This window comes from Pan troglodytes, chromosome 11, assembly GCF_028858775.2.
Source record: "Pan troglodytes isolate AG18354 chromosome 11, NHGRI_mPanTro3-v2.0_pri, whole genome shotgun sequence".
Taxonomy (NCBI): Eukaryota; Metazoa; Chordata; class Mammalia; order Primates; family Hominidae; genus Pan; species Pan troglodytes.
This window is the reverse complement of record NC_072409.2, coordinates 70,001,826-70,017,432: the sequence shown is the minus strand read 5'-3', so window position 1 is coordinate 70,017,432 and position 15,607 is coordinate 70,001,826. Positions and strand designations below refer to the sequence as shown.

The following is a 15,607-nucleotide window of genomic DNA, read 5'->3' as shown; positions in this document are numbered from 1 at the left end:
TCTCTGTTTCCCTAGCTTGCAGATGGCCTGTCATGGGACTTCGCCTTATAATAGTTTGAGTCAATTCTCTCTAATAAACTCCCCTTTACATATATATCCTATTGGTTCTGTCCCTCTGGAGAACCCTGACTAATATACTTCCTAAAACTCAATTGTTAATTGATTTAAAATTTTAAAACTTAAAAGAATGTAATACAGAGAATTGCTTATTATAGCTTATCACTCTAATATTGAGACCAAGATTTTCTTTTCAAAAGATATCCTACCTAGAAGATAGTCTTAAACTTTAATCATGAAAGTCAATATCTAGAATTAAAGAAAATCACACAGAAAACATGAAATTTATTGTATTAAAAACCCCTATCCTGGAAAGAGACACCTCTAATGATACCTGTCTTCCCTGCCTACCATCCAAGCCCCATGCTTTATGTCCAAACACTAGGGGGAGAAAAAGTTAATTTTCAGGCACAATTCCTCAAATTAAAATACTAAGTATTGTCTACGAATTTAAAAAATCTCTCTGTTTTTCTACATGGAAGAGATATGATATGTGGTTATACTGAAAACATTTATAAAACTTTAGACAGAATTATTTGGAAGGTGGTCTCACTGAGAAATATTAGAAAGGGTACAAACTGCCAAAATAATTCTCTGAGAAACTGGAAATCAATAAATTGAAACAGAGAAAAGTGGACATAAATTTGGAACCCAAATTTTGAGATTTATCTTCTAGGAGACAGAACTGGGTGAAATAGACAACCATTTTTCCTTGTTATATTTTCATAGTTTAATATAACCTTGAATTATTTTTTGTAGACTCTGGGTCATTGCTTCTTGTATTTGTGTGTGTATGTGTACACACACATATTTGTCGTTTTAAAAAAGAGGGCTTCCTGCTTTTTATTGAGGGGTACTGAAAATTAAGCTTTTTTCTTTTTTATTTTAAAATGATTTTAAATTTATAGAAAAGATGCAGAAGCAATACAAAGATCTCTCAATCTTTTTTTTTTTTTTTTTTTTTTTTTTTTTTTTTTTTTTTTTGAGACGGAGTCTCGCTCTGTCGCCCAGGCTGGAGTGCAGTGGCGCGATCTCGGCTCACTGCAAGCTCCGCCTCCCGGGTTCACGCCATTCTCCTGCCTCAGCCTCACGAGTAGCTGGGACTACAGGCGCCCGCTACCACGCCCGGCTAATTTTTTGTATTTTTAGTAGAGACGGGGTTTCACCGTGTTAGCCAGGATGGTCTCCATCTCCTGACCTCGTGATCCACCCGCCTCGGCCTCCCAAAGTGCTGGGATTACAGGCGTGAGCCACCGCGCCCGGCCCTCTCAATCTTGATAGTACTCCTCAATCAAGTTCCCAAATATTCTTTTAGTGCATTTATTTTACCATTCTGTCTCTCTTTCTCTCTATACACACAAACAACACGCAATATACATAATATGTGCATATTACTATACACTTTTCTGAAGCATTGGAGAGTAAGTTTCAGACATGATATCTTATTACTTTCAATGTGTATTTCCTAAAAACAAGGACACTCTCCTATGTAATCACAATCAAATCTTTAAAATTAGGGAATTTACAATGATAAAATATTGCCATCTAATCCATAGACCCCATTCAAATTTTGCCAATTATAATAACATTGTTTATGAAGTCCAGGAGTTGTTATGTTTCTTCAGTTTTCTTCAATATGGAAAAGATCCTCAGTCTTTTTTGTTTGTTTGTTTGTTTTGAGACGGAGTCTCACTCTGTCGCCCAGGCTGGAGTGCAGTGGCACGATCTCGGCTCACTGCAAGCTCGCCTCCCGGGTTCAGGCCATTTTCCTGCCTCAGCCTCCCAAGTAGCTGGGACTACAGGTGCCCGCCACCACGCCTGGCTAATTTTTTTGTATCTTTAGTAGAGATGGGGTTTCACCATGTTAGCCAGGATAGTCTTGATCTCCTGACCTTGTGATCCACCCACCTTGGCCTCCCAAAGTGCTGGGATTACAGGCATGAGCGACCGCGCCCGGCACCTCAGACTTTCCTTGTCTTTATTATCTTGGTATTCTTACAGAATATAGGTCAATTATTTTGCAGAATGTTCCAGAATTTAGTTTCATCTCATGTTTTCTTGTGATTTATACATTGTATGAGGAAGTACCATGAATTGATGTTGTGTTCTTAGTACATCATTTCTGCAGGTATGTAATATCCATTGTCTCATTCTTGGTGCTGTTTAAGTCTTATCACTTTGTTTAGATGGTATTTTCTAGGTTTAGAATATTTAATATATGTTTTGTACATATTAAGTAATAAGTAATTTGTGGGGAATAGTTTGAGACTATAAATATCTTCTTTCTCGAGCTTTCACCCACTAGTTTTACCATCCTTTGATGACTCTTGCCTACATAAATTATTTCTATAATGGGTGGTAAATGGTGATTTTGTATAATCTATCATTCCTTTTACATGTATATCATTCTACTATAAGGTAGAGCTATCTGTCCATCTATCTAACTATCCATCTATTCATCCATTCATCCATCCATATATCATTTATCTTATCTATCTGCCTACCATGTATACCAGTATTGGCTCAGAATCTTCTTTTACTCAATGAGTTACACTCCAATATTGTAATTACAACACTTGATGATCAAGTTGTCCCAGGCTTTGCTAATAAAAGCCCTTTCAAGCTGGCTTTTTTGTCCTTTTGACTTGTCCTCACAATTCTTTGAACGTGCTTTTACTTTCTGGCACAAGATGTTCCAGGCTTATTTTGTTGTTTCCCTGCCCTAGTCCTTGATTCAGTCACTTACCGAGGACCTTTGGTTTTCCCTTAGTAGCGAATGCTACTTTGAAATCAACACCTGAGTACCCTGGATATTTATTTCTATCAGGGTGTCATTGCATCTAGGCCCTTTTTGCAGATAGAGCCAGAAAAGATGTGCATGTATACACACACCCACTCATGCACACCTACAGCTCTATCTATTTCTGTTTATGTATATTTAAAAACCATGATTCTACACTGACACTTCCAATTCCAATTCAGTACTGCAGGTTTAATTGCAGCATTCATCTTTCTATATTTGTAATTTCTTCTCCAAAGGTGAGAAACCTGCTTGCCATTATCATCGATTTATTCATTTATTTGTTCAACACCCCTAAGTAGTCAATATTTTGATTTCACAGGCTTCTTCATCAGCCCTAACCCTGCCAACCACTCCTGCCTCACTGAATGTGCCAACGGATTGCTCAGCTCCAACCAAGGAAAAGAAGAAGGAAGTTGGATACTTTATACCCTCTACATTGTCCATTAGCAACACAACCTAGAGCTAGGATGGAGAAAGAAAATGCCAAAATGCTAATGAAAAATGTTCAGATGTATCACATATTAAGCATACATGATCTCAAATATTTTGCCTGATTTATGCTATGCATGCTATTTTCCATGTTGTGTAGGCTCTGATGCTAGTCTACATTTACAGAAATCTCCATCAGCTGTACAAATGGCAATTTAAATACATTTAACTATGTGCTAATAATCTCATAATACAATTTATCATGTATGATTGGCAGAAGAAATTATTTGGGGCAAAAGCTATGATTGTATTGTTGTAAGTTATTATGAATGCTGGGCAGTGTAGGGCATGGCACTTGCTACCACCTCCCAGAAATGTGTAAGGGCTGTTGAAGGTGCCTTGTTCTTCTTTCTTCTTCAATATAAGCAAAGCTATTTATATCATAAAGCTGAAACTTGAAATTCCACCCTTGCCTATTCTTTTTCCTCAGAAAGATGTCTTTCTTTCTAAGAATATATTGCACTTAAGGATAGGAGGTGTCTCCTTTGGACATCTATGTGCCAAATATGCGTTGTAAATTACTTTTGTTTCTCTTAATAACCAGGGGTGAAGTTCTCAACAGTATTTGCTGAGGATGGTACAAGATTTAAGAAGAAAACATATTTTTACATCTTTCCCTTTGGAGTGCAGTGGTGCTATCTCAATTCACTGCAAGCTCCGCCTCCCGGGTTCACGCCATTCTCCTGCCTCAGCCTCCCAAGTAGCTGGGACTACAGGCGCCCGCCACGACGCCGGCTTATTTTTTTGTATTTTTAGTAGAGACGGGGTTTCGCCGTGTTAGCCAGGATGGTCTCAATCTCCTGACCTCGTGATCCGCCCGCCTCGGCCTCCCAAAGTGCTGGGATTACAGGCTTGAGCCACCGCGCCCAGCCTCCATTTCTTCATTTTAGAATGATACTATCAGGGAAATAAAGATGAAACATAGAAACTTTGGTGAATAATTAAGATCATACACACAAGCATATCCATGAAGTAAAATATTTTCTGCAGACCTCCCCTCACCTTTCCAAATCATAGTCATAAAATACTGAAAATCTTAAGAATGTTAAAATGATATGATGACCAGAGGCCTCGAAGTAAATGGCCACTTTATGGAAGACATTACATAATTCTGTTGACAAAATTCATATTTATATGTTCGTAGTCTTTGATGACTGAATAATTACATTGAAGTAGTTTCATCTTACAGTGTAGTGTTGTCTTTTTAACTATTATTAAGAATCTATTTCAAGGAAATATATGAATGATTCCACATCCTCACATTCATTGAATACTATTTTTCTTTTTGGTAGTTAAATCTTTTCAAACAAACTGAGTCCTCAGAACAGGAATGACAATTATCATGAGTTTGTTATTCTAATGCTTGACTTTTCTTTTCTTTTCTTTTCTTTTTTTGTTGGTTCTGAAAACCCATTGACTTTCTGAATTGAAAAACCTAGCTCCGGAGAATGTATCATTGAACTTAAATAAATTTGTGTAAATAATTATAAACATAATGGTAAATTTTGGCCATTGTCTATTATAATACCTACAAACCATTATTTTTTTGTTCAATACTCGGGCAGGTAGGGGAATGCATATTGTAGAACTTTGTTAATAGAGAATCTTTCTGGAATAGATTGATAAGTATCCGAGAAGCACTTGGACAGCTTTAAACAAAAATGGCTCCAGATTATAGATGGATTACTTGATGGCATCTATACTCCAATGGATCAGTCTAGAAATGTTCCATTAGTCAATTAAAAAGGAGACTTTGGATTCAGTAAGGCATTATTACAGATTGATGGAAGGTGATTAGATAGGAATATCATCAATAGCTTTTACTTTAAAAGATCATATTTTATTTTGCTTTTTTTAAAAAAAAATTTATTTATTTTGAGACCAGGTCTCACTCTGTCACCCAGGCTGCAGTGCACTGGGGCGATCATAGCTCACTGAAGCCTTGGCTTCCCAGGCTAAAGCAATCCTCCTACCTCAGCCTCCAGAGTAGCTGGGACCACAGGCGTGTGCCTTCATGTCCAGCTAATTTTTGTATTTTTGATAGAGACAGGGTTTCACCATGTTGCCCAGGCTGGTCTCAAACTCCTGAGCTCAAGTGATCCACACACCTCTGCCTCCCAAAGTGCTGGGATTAGAAGCATGAGGCACCGTGCCTGGCCTTTATTTTGCTTTCTTTACTTACAACAATAATCCAATATATTAGTGTATATACTATAGTGTACAGCACTTTCATATATATTACTTCATATAAATCTGCATGAGCATATTTACAATGGGAAAAGTAGACTCGAACCTTCAAAAAGTTAAATTCAAATGGAAGGATTCACAAAGTAATATGATAATTTCTGCTTGCAAAATATGGTGGAAAAACTGTTTCTTAGGGTACAGCACATCAAGACTATAAGAATATCCACAATAATTTTCCAATTTAATATATTCTGCTATTTTCAATCTTTTCTTTTTTTAGTGGGCTTTTTTTGTTGTTCTTGACTTATTGGTGGTGTGGGGGGGCACTAGTTTCATTTCAGATAAAATGTAAAATATATATGATTTTATAAGATAAAATGGATAATTTTTCTTTGGAATGACAGAAGAATGAACTTACTTAAGTTTTTAAAAAATAAATGTTGAAGAAACTTTTCCTTCATAATGATCTCTTATCATTGGGAGTCTTATTACTTCTAGTTTTACTGATGATAGTAAAAATTAGGCAAAAATATGACGGAGGTTCTGCACTTACAATGCCCAGAGAGCAGTCCAAGGTATGGAGGGTTGAATATTTTATGGTGTTAGGTTCAGGATTGATCATCTTGGACAGTGGCTGAGCAGTCCTGGTGCAGAATAATTGGGTAGAGAGACCTGCAGGCAACATTTCAAGGAAAAGATTCCAGAACTTTAAATTAAGGAGTTGGTTCTATTTTTATTTCACTTACGAATGCCTGATTTCCTATCCCCTGTGCTATAAACAAGAGGCTGCAAAGTTTTCCAATTAAAATGGAAAACACTCAATCTGGGTCTATGGGGCACCGCATAACTGGACCAGAACTTTCCGCCTCATGGAGCCCTGCCCCTGCTCACTCAAATACTCAGAATGTTTTGTCCATAACCTGCTACACATTGGGATTTTTGGAACATTGGAGATGTTTGACTGAATGTTATAGTTTTCAGACAGATGTTTTCAATTTATGTCCAAAGTTGGAGGGTTAGCAGGGATCATTTTTTGTATATCATCTTAGGTATCTTTCAGTTTGTCTAGTGATAATATTCTTTTTACCTGTTCTTAATTTTACTAGTAAAACCAGTAGTTCCCAGAATTTTAAATCTCAGAACCCCTTTATATTCCTAAAATCTTTTGAGAATTCAAAAGAACTTTGGTTTATGGGGCTTTATCTATCAGTTTTTACCATATTAAAAATTAAAACTTGGAAATTGTTAAAGTATTTGTTAAATTATTGTAAAATAGCAATAATAAACCCATGACATGTTAACATAAATAACCCTTTTTTTTTTTTTTTTTTTTTGAGGTGGAGTTTCTCTCTTGTTGCCCAGGCTGGAATGCAATGGTACAATTTCGGCTCACTGCAACCTCCGCCTCCAGGATTCAAGGGATTCTCTGGCCTCAGCCTCCCGAGTAGCTGGGATTATAGGCACACGCCACCACACCTGGCTAATTTAGTATTTTTAGTAAAGATGGGGTTTCTCCATGTTGGTCAGGCTGGTCTCAAATTCCTGACCTCAGGTGATCCGCCTGCCTCGGCCTCCCAAAATGCTGGGATTACAGGCATGAGCCACCATGCCAGGCCAAATAACACATTTTTATCAACACAGCTATATTGTCTAAAACAAAAATATTGAGTGAGAAAATGGCACTGTTAAACATATTTTTGCAAATCTCATTAACGTTTGGTTTAATAAAGGACAGCTTATTCATTCAATCTAATGTGACATCACATGTCATGTAACTTCTGGAAATCACCATACCTTTATAAGATAATGAGAGTAAATGAGGCAAGATAATATTATGATCTCAGTGTTAGAGTTTTGACCTCACAGCTCCTCTGAAAGAGTTTTGGAACCCCTACTGGTCTCTGGACAATGCTTGGAGAACTGCTGAGATAAACCAACCTGAGAAAAATTATGATCTGTTTAAGTACCCTGGTTCAGAATGTATAAAGGTAAGAGTTTTGACTGGCTCCTTAATAGTAACCACCTAATATGGTTTTGATCTGTGCCCCATCAAATCTCATGGTGATTTGTACTTCCATTGATGGAGGTGGGGCCTGGTGGAGGGTGATTGGATCATGGGGGTGGATTTCTCATCAATGGTTTAGCACCATCCCCCTTAGTGCTGTGGTCACAATAGTGAGTGAGTTCCCATGAGATCTGGTCCCTTAAACACGCGTGGCGCCTCCCTTGCCCCTCTCTTGCTTCTGGCTTCTGCTGTGTAAGATGACTCCTCCCTTTTTGCCTTCTGCCATGATTGGAAGCTTCCTGGCCCCCCACCCCGCCAAAAGCAGAAGCTGCTATGCTTCCTGTATAACCTGAAGAACGTGAGCCAATTAAACCTCGTTTCTTTATAAATTACACAGTCTCAGGTACTTCTTTACAGCAATGAGAGAATGGCCTAATACACCACCTCAGAGAGGCTACCTTGAAAGTTCTCTCTGTAATAAGCGTTCCCCATTCTCTATGTTCTGAAGTTTAATGCTGTGTTTTTTCCCTTTGTGGAACTTATTTCAAGTTATAATTTTAAAATTCACACCTTTTTTTCTTATTATGTTAACTTGATTCTCTCCCTCCCCAGATAGACTATAAACTTGAGTGTTTCTGCCTCATCCATTGACTATATGTAGCATTGTGCCTAGCAAAAACTACACGCAATATCAAAAACATACAAAAAATAATCAACTTACAGTTGAATTACTGAACATTTTAACCCTGAATTCGGAAAGCATAAAGATGTCAGTTATCTATATTCAGTAGTTATTTGCTGACTTAATTAGTGAATAAGTTAGTTATATTATTGCTTTTCTCACTTATCTTTTGGTTCTTTTTTTTTTTTTTTTTGAGAATCTTACTCTGTCACCCAGGCTGGAGTGCAGTGGTGCAATCTCAGCTCACTGCAACCTCTGCCTCCCAGGTTGAAGCAATTCTCCTGCCTCAGCCTCCTGAGTAGCTGGGATTACAGGTGCCCACCAACATGCCTGGCTAATTTTTGTATTTTTAGTAGAGACAGGGTTTCACCACGTTGGCCAGGCTGGTCTCGAACTCCTGACCTCAGGTGATCTGCCTGCCTCGGCCTCCCAAAGTGCTGGGATCACAGGCATGAGCCACTGCCCCCGGCCTGGTCCTTAGTTCTTACACTGAGATGACAATGAACATAGGAGACTTGTAGTAAATACATTTTCATAAATTCATTCATTTCAAACAAACATTGTTTTAGAGTGCCTCTTATATACTGGTCAAGTCTGTAGGATAAAAAGATGAGTAAGACACAGTAGCCATCCTCTGTGATATCTCTGTATAATAAGGCACACTAAAAAAAGACAATACCTAAATAGAAAAAGTAGGTCCTGGCAGGAGAAAAGCAGGTCCTGTCTCTAAAATGAGTGAAAGCTTGATATATTCAAGGAACTATAAGTAAGTCAGTACATATGAACCCTATAGATTGCAAGAGGACCTGGCTCTGTAGTGCAATGGATAGTGCATTGGACTTCTAGATTGCAAGAGGGAGCTAGGAAGCAGAGTAAGGTATGAGACTTGAGAGATCTATAGATCCCAGGACCTGCAGGTCTTGGGTTCTGTATTAAAGAGTTTGGAATTTACCCTGAAGGTAAATCATTACGTGGATTCATCATACCTATCTACAACAGAAAGCTGTGGGCTCAGAGACATGTCCACAAAGCTCTGAGCCACTGCCTCCATTCTACCACTTGCTGTGAAGATCCAGGACCCAGGACAACTCATAAAACTCAAAACTCTTAGCTAAATTTTGCTCATGGATGTCAAAGCCTTATTATCGTATAAGAGACACAGCACTGAATATCAATATCCTGGTGGAAAGAGGTTATTGGCCCCTTTACAAAACATCTGCAGAAAGCCACATGATGCCACTAATTGAGAAGCAGGTACCAATTATTTTGCCAACATATATTTCTTAGTAACATAGAGGCAAAATGTCCAAACAGAATCTTTGCAAGTTAAACCCAGCAGAATGTATAAAGAATAATGGAAAGCAAGTTAGCATTGTCCAGGAATGCAAGATTGGTTTAACATTCGAAAAGTCAATGAATGTAATTCATTTCATTTATAGAATAAAGAAGAAAATGCATGATTATATCAATAGGTGTACTAACAATATTTTATAAAAGATAACACTTATTCATAACAAAATTGTTAGTATATCTAATAATGGATATCTTCAAAAATATACAAAAAATCCTTAAGGTTGAATTGTTGAAAGTTTTTATCCTGAATTTGGAAAGGCATAATGATATCAGTTATCACTTTTACTCGACATTTTACTGGAGGTCCTAGTCAGCAAGAAAAATAAAGGGTATAAATATTGAAAAGAGAGGGGAAAAACCATATTATTTACAGACGATGAGATTGTGTACATTGAAAACCTGGAAACTCTATGTATAAACACAGAGCAATATTAAAGAAATTATTATGCTTTTATATATTAGCAACAAATTATCATGTACAAAAACTGAAAAATACACAGGTATAATAGTATGAAAAATAGGCAGGTATAATAGTATAAAAAATAAAATACACAGGGATAAATTTAACAAAGTATGTGTAAAATTTCTGCACGGAAAACTAAAAAAAGATTAATGAGATAAAATACCTAAATAAATGAAGACTCATACTATTTTTAAGAATTAGGAGACTAATTATTGTTTAAGATGCCACTTCTTTCTAAATTTATCTACAGGTTCAATAAAATGACAATAAAAATTTCAGATTTGCCAATAGCAAAGATAATCTTGACGAAGAGAAAGAATGTTGGAGATTTTATGTAAGCATTTATTGAGACTATATTAATTAAAATAGTATTGATGCCAAGATGGACAAATAGATGAAGAGAAAAAAGAGCCCAGTGACAGATTCACATAAATAACTATTTACAAAAAATGTGCCACAGTAGTCCAATGTAAAATGAGGTGCATTTTAGAAATAGTGCTAGATTAATTTTATATCCCAACTTAAAAAATCTTGGCCCCTAATTTATGCCATACACAAAAAATCAATTCCAGAAACATCTTAGAACTAAATGAGAAAATTAAAACCATACAGCTTCTTAGAAGAGTTTTTTTTAACCTTCAGTTAGGCAGTTTTTTTTTTCTTTTTTCTTTTTCAAGTCTAGGAGTGCTGCTAATAGCCATAAAAGGAAAGATTGATAAATTGGAATGAATTAAAATTCAGAACTTTATTTTATTAGATGACACCATTCAATAACAAAAAGACTAGTGAGATAATGGAAGAAATTTGCCATATATCTCCAACAAAGAATTCCTATGATTTTGTGTATCTATACATGTATCTTATCTGTTAATTTATGTCTTCTGTATATCAATAAGAAATAAATAGCCAACAAGAAAATGGCCAATAATTTTAACAACCATTTTATGAAAAAGAATATTCAAGTGACCAATAAGCATATGAAAAGGTGTTCAACAGCATTAGGTATCTGGGAAATGCAAATAGAATCACATAGAGTTACTACTATACATCCACAAGAATGATTAAAACAAACTCAAACCCCAGGTCCCCAGAATATAGCAAGCGCTTGATGGTCGTAGAGTAACTGGGAATTCTCATCCACTTTGGGAAACGGTTTGGCAATACCTTCTAAAAACTAACAATATACTTATCCTGTAATACAATAATTTCCCTTCTAGATATACAGTCATGCATCACTTAACAATGGGGAAATGTTCTAAGAAATGCATTGTTAGGCAATTTCATCACTGGTACAGCCTACTACAAACCTAGGCTACATGGTCTACCCTATTGCTCTTGAGCTACAAACCTGAATAGCATGTTACTGTACTGAATACTGCAGGCAGTTGTAATACAAAGGTAAGTATTTGTATATCTAAACATAGAAAAGCTATAGTAAAAATACTGTATTATAATCTTTTTTTTTTTTTGAGACGGAGTCTCGCTGTCACCCAGGCTAGAGTGCAGTGGCGTGATCTCAGCTCACTGCAACCTCCACCTCCTGGGTTCATGCCATTCTCCTGCCTCAGCCTCCCGAGTAGCTGGGATTACAGGCGCCCGCCACCACGCCCGGCTAATTTTTTCCTATTTTTAGTAGAGACAGGGTTTCACTGTGTTAAGCAGGATGGTCTCGATCTCCTGACCTCGTGATCTGCCCGTCTCGGCCTCCCAAAGTGCTGGGATTACAGGCGTGAGCCACCGCGCCCAGCCAAAATACTGTATTATAATCTTATGGGACCACTGTCACATATGTAGTCTGTCACAGACTGAAATGTCATTATGTGGAGCATGATTGTATATCCAACAGAAATGTTAAGTATGTGCACTGAAATGTGTACAAGAATGTTTATAACACCATTATTCACCTTAGTCTCAGACTGATGAAAATCCAAAAGTCCATTACGAAGTGAATGGATTAATTCTGAAATTATAATACAGTGGAATAATACTACATAACAATGAGAATAATAACAACAACATGGACAAATCTTACAGGTAAAAGATTGAGTGAAGAAGACACAGATGAGTCTACAGTATATGAAATCTACATGATGTAATACATTTATAATAAGTAAAAAGACAGGTAAACTGATCTTTGATAATCAATTTGAGAGCTCCTTTGATGTGGGGTGGGGATAGGGTAAGTAATGATTAGAAGTGGGTATGAGAGAGGCCTCTGGTTGGCTGGTAATTATTTATATCTGGGCTGTGTGGTGGTTGTGTTTCTTTTGTAAAATTCATGAAAACAGATATTTTAAATTTGTACACTTTATGGTATGCATAATAAAATAAATTTAAAAATAGAAGAGTAAAACAATAAAAACCTTCTGTTTTATACCTAGAATACAGGCACATATTTAAGACTTCCTCCTATACTACCGATTTGTTATATTACTCTGTCTCAGAAATACTTTTATTAAAGATCTATGTTTAATGTAATGGATTCTTGATTCTCTTATGACAGGGCAGCCAGTATAGAAGAAGAGTACATTGCAGTGCTTGGCTGTGTCTGTGAATGGGAACAGACCACTTTCCTCAATTCGAAAGCTTTATCAATGAGTTTGTTGACTCTCTTGAGTCTCTAATTCTGCTGTTGCTTTGTGTTCAGCTGAACAATTCTTTCACATAATAGCTGATAAAAAGTGTGATAGTAAACATGGCAGAAGTGGGGCAAGTAAGACTAGGAAGTGTGATTTTAAAATTCAAGGGTGATGGTGGCTTGAGGTGCTCTCAAGGGAAAAGCTTGCAGGAGGGGAAGCAGAGGCTAAAGATCAGGTCACAACTGGGATATGCAGAAGACAGGCAGACATCCCTGCAGACAGGGAGAAGGACTACAGTGGGGTGGCTGATATCCAGGAGAAATAATGTCCCATGACTTGTGATGATTTCAAGGGAGTTCAAGTGAATGGAGAATCCATTCAAATATTTATTGAGTGTCTGCTCTCGAACAGAGACTATTTCAGGCACTGTAAATGATTGAACATATGCCATATATTCAATACATAGGAACCACACCTTCACACCCTATGGTACTGATTCATTTATCATTCCCATTTCCAACAATGCATCTCCTGTGCTAATGGGAGTATGATTATATCTTTAAAAAACCATACTTTTTATTTTGAACATAATCTGTTACTGACTTGTACAGAAGGTCTGGTGAGGGAACAAGGGAATCTTGATTTGTCCACATTCATATCCAGTTCCTCTACCAGGAACGGTCTGCATTTGTAAGAAATTTAGATGATTAATAGTGACCATGAGTTATAGTAAAATGCACCAGCTTATATGTGACTTGTACCAATGTCAATTAAATGTAAGATGTGCCTGTATAGCATAGCATGAGTTAATCAATAATTCTGTGTTAAATGGCCAGCTTTAGAATCTAGTCTACTTGAGGTTTTTGCACTTTAAGTGGTAGATTTAATTTGTACATATCCTGAAATTATAAGTGTCATTCTGACATGATGCATTTAGCAAAGTATGTATTCTAATGCATGGAAAGTACATTTTAGAATGATGGAATGACTCCTTCAAGCACATACATGCACACACAACACTGACTGATACCATAATTATATTGTGGCAATCCCGTGCACATTGCATACTGTGAAATAGTTTCATTATGCCTGAAGATCCAAAGATTTTACAAGTAAAATATAGGCTACGGTTGGTTTCTTTTTCATTACAATATAAAATAAGTGTGTGTGCAAGCAATGTGTAGAAGTGACTCCCAACGAAGAGTCAGAAGCTAGCAATATAAAGCAGTGACCATAGGCTGGACTTGTAGTCAGAGCTGAATATGGAGCTGGATTCGGTTATTTATTAGCTGTATGGTCTTGGCAATTTACCTAACCTTACTCAGTTAAGCTCAGAAAGAAGCCTCAGTTTCCTTCGATGTAAGATGAGGAATACAATAGTACTCATCTCTTAGGGTTATCGTGAAACTTACATGAGATGAAGTATACAAAATTCCAGCCTCACCCTAAGCATTAAAAAAAAGGACTATTGATTTTGAGGAGAAGCTTCTATACCAACCAGATTAATTCTAATACTCTCTGCTGATTATAAGCGTCTCTCGTTATTCAAGGTCCAGTTATGATGAAATCCTTCTGAAAAACTGCAGGACATTTTTACATTTCCTAGAGAGGTTGGAAGCTCCTGCTACAACATCCCCACTCCTAGCCTGTATTACCTTGGGTGTCTCTGTGAGGTTTAAATGAAAAGATGACATTTTGTGCCATGATACAATTTAATCACCAAGCAAACTGATCAAATAGATTCAAGGGGACAGAGTCATTAAGAATGAATGACTGGGCTGGGTGCGGTGGCTCATGCCTGTAATCCCAGCACTTTGGGAGGCCGAGGCAGGCGGATCACCTGAGGTCAGGAGTTCGAGAACAGCCTGGCCAACATGGCAAAACCCTGTCTCTACTAAAAATACAAAAGTTAGCCGGGTGTGGTGGCACGTGCCTATAATCCCAGCTTCTGAGCAGGCTGAGGCAGAAGAATTGCTTGAACCTGGTTGGTGGAGGTTGCATTGAGCCGAGATCGCGCCATTGCACTCCAGCCTGGGCAACGGAGTGAGACACTGTCTCGAATAAATAAATAAATAAAAGAATGAATGAATGTTAGCCAAAATCCATTTCCCATCTATGTCTTTGGTAGCCAAGCCTTGAACTTCTCAGGAGCCAGTTTCACGTATGCTTTAAAATTTAACAATCTATTTCTGATTCAGGGTCCACAGTTGAGCATATGCACTAAATTTAGTTAATTTTTTTTCTAGGGCCTAATTGTATACTCCTGAGACTCCACCCCATCCTATGCTCTTTCATTAATTTTGCATGTCTCATTTGAATTATTGTATCAAAGATAGAATATTCCAATCCTAAGTGAAAGGGGGAGTAGAATTCTGTCTCCTACTAAGAGCGAAGAGAAGTCACAACTGGAGAAAGCAAGCGGAGACACAAAGAAGTAAAATGAATTTCCCTAAATTTATGTAAATACTTGTTTCTATATACTGTCTTTTCAATCTTTGCAGCCTAATTCCTCCTCTTTCTACTATAGGAATTCAGACAAGGCTTTCTCTTCAAAGGTGAAGATTACTCTTCATTAAAGAGTCCTTAGAGCTTCTTGGTAGTTGGTTAAAATCCAGAAGCATTACAGCAATCTCTCATCCAATCAAGAAAGGGAGGGAGCAATTCAATCACTCATTTCTGGCTTCTCTGAGAGTATCTCTGTGCCAGCAAAAGTACCATTGCTAGGAACATCGTTACTCTGCTTTCCTTTCCTCAAGTTTCCACTTCCTTCTGGTGAAATAACCAATATATTAAGCCACTCCATCACTAATACCACTGGTACCACGGGAAAAAATGATACGGTTATTGGCAACACTTGTTTGCTCACTACTGTTTAGCTGGTTAGAAAGTGGAGAAAACAAGAGGAGACAAGCAAATTATGTTAGAAATAAAACTGACTTTTATCAAGCCAAGGTTTGTCAAGTTTGGTATATTCTTTCTTTTGCTCTTA

General features: G+C 37.2%; 1 long non-coding RNA gene across 1 annotated transcript in view; it reads left to right on the top strand.

The window, feature by feature from the left end:
* The window catches only part of LOC134807666 (uncharacterized), a 50,368-nt gene extending 46,613 nt beyond the window's left edge, over positions 1-3,755 (top strand). The window contains exon 4 of the long non-coding RNA XR_010148700.1: positions 3,180-3,755. This is a non-coding gene — a long non-coding RNA (uncharacterized LOC134807666). The remainder of the gene's footprint in view (positions 1-3,179) is intronic.
* Positions 3,756-15,607: the final 11,852 nt, after the last annotated feature.